General features: G+C 45.7%; 1 long non-coding RNA gene across 1 annotated transcript in view; it reads right to left on the bottom strand.

The window, feature by feature from the left end:
* Positions 1 to 1,666: 1,666 nt before the first annotated feature.
* LOC109288367 overlaps positions 1,667 to 1,860 on the bottom strand; it is a 5,489-nt gene continuing 5,295 nt past the window's right edge. Inside the window, exon 2 of the long non-coding RNA XR_002095118.1 lies at positions 1,667 to 1,785. This is a non-coding gene — a long non-coding RNA (uncharacterized LOC109288367). The remainder of the gene's footprint in view (positions 1,786 to 1,860) is intronic.

Here is a 1,860-nt window from a genome sequence, read left to right on the forward strand (position 1 = left end):
AATAAGCTCTGGTGTTTATTCATGTGCATTAATTGCATGCGTTCACTGTAGCTGAAATCATCGCAGCTTCCATATGATGCATAGATCCATAATTTATAAGATGGTGCTTGGCTACATATTTCAGACATTCTTCAGCTAATTCAGAGTTTCAAGCGTGACACTGCACTTGGGAACTGCATGGGGACTTGTAACACTTTGTGGGGAACACGGGTCGCTGTATTAGTTATTAGAGAGAGGATGTTTTTCATTTAAATAATACAAGTTTCTAATTTAAGCTAAATTTAAATGAAATACTGGACTGTGCTGCTTCTGGTGGGAAATGTTAGGAAGAGTGTTCTGGAAGGACCAGCACACTATGAATGTAAAACAAATAATTTAGAAACTCCAGTAATTTTAGGGTGTGAGAGGTTATGTTTTGGGAAGGGATTACAAAACTTGGAGAAACTTGAGGACAATGAATGTACACTTAGGGTGCATCCAGACGAGCACGGCCATGCGGTATGTGGCGCCACAAACGCATCTGTATATATATCGCATAGTCAAGTGTTCTCCATGCTGCAAGGGTGTGCTGCCTATGCATGCACTGCTAGGTTTTTGTTGTTGTTGGGGTTTTTTTTTTGGATATCAAGGGCTCAAGAAAAACCTGCAGGAAAAAAACCCAGAGTATTGCATGCACAGGCAGCTTGCACCGCTTAAAAGTGGAGTCAGGCCACCCAGAGCCATGCTGCAGCTGCCAGCCAGCTCCTGCCTCGCGTGATCACCACAGCCAGGACCCCAGTAGGGCTACTGGGGCCAGCACAGTGCTGGCCCCAGCCTCCTCTACCCCAGGCAGGGTAACTTGCTGCATGCCCAAGTCTGCATGACATGGGCATTCCCTGGGGACAAGCAGCTGCAGTGCAAGGTGCACCACTGCTACTTGTGCCTGGGGAACCAAATGCCTGTGCTCATCTGGACGTGGTGTTAGCAACCCTATGGCTGCTTAGAGCCATTACAATTAAAGGCAGTATAAGGAGGTGCTGTGCCTTCAAGGGCTCCCAGTGCAGCTACAGGCACAGCAAGCAGTAGTCTACCTGGCTGGGAGCCAGCTGGAAGTGATGACTGGCTAAGGAGGCTGGAGTCACGAAAAGGGTTCAAAACTCCAGGATGGCTGAGGGGGGCAGTCTGAGTGCAGTTACCTCTCTCCTCCCATTGGAAAAGGATAGAAGAGTTTTGGTTTGTTTCTGTTGGGACGCCAAGGTGGTATTGGTGAAGAATACGTTAGCCCTGGGGAGCTGAAATAATTGACTTGCCAGTTAAGGTGGCAGGGAAGCAACCTGCTTACATACAGACTATGGTCTGAGTTATATCACCTTTTCTAAATCCTAATTTAAAAAACTAATGTATTCAGTGGGAGTCCTTCTGTTGGCTTCCTTAGTTTTGGACAAGACCAGAGGGCAACTCATGCTGTTGTTTCAATAGGTAATGGGGATAACAATACTGTCAGGACCCCTTGCCCATGATTTTGAAAGTGTGGCGAATCCTGCAATTGGCAGCTAGGTAAGAAATGCCCAGATTTTTACTCCATGGATTCATGAATAGCTGATGGGGAGACCAGATTTCTCTTGTGGGACCTTTGGACAGGTAGTTTGATTTGTGTGGCACTCAAGTATCTAAGCATAAGCCAATATTTTACCAAGCCATGTTCTTTTACTGCTGCACTTATATCTTTATGTCTTTGCTTTTACCATAAGTCGCCTTCCCAGGTATTTTACAGTATCAAACCCACTGTCAGAAGCTGAACAAATACTGTAAAGCACAAATGCAAGGCACCAATTAATCATAGGTATGCCATGGTTTCGCGCCTAACCAGCATTCTTGTAA

This window comes from Gavialis gangeticus, unplaced genomic scaffold (genome assembly GCF_001723915.1).
Source record: "Gavialis gangeticus isolate Ggan-Ray unplaced genomic scaffold, GavGan_comp1, whole genome shotgun sequence".
NCBI classification, from domain to species: domain Eukaryota; kingdom Metazoa; phylum Chordata; order Crocodylia; family Gavialidae; genus Gavialis; species Gavialis gangeticus.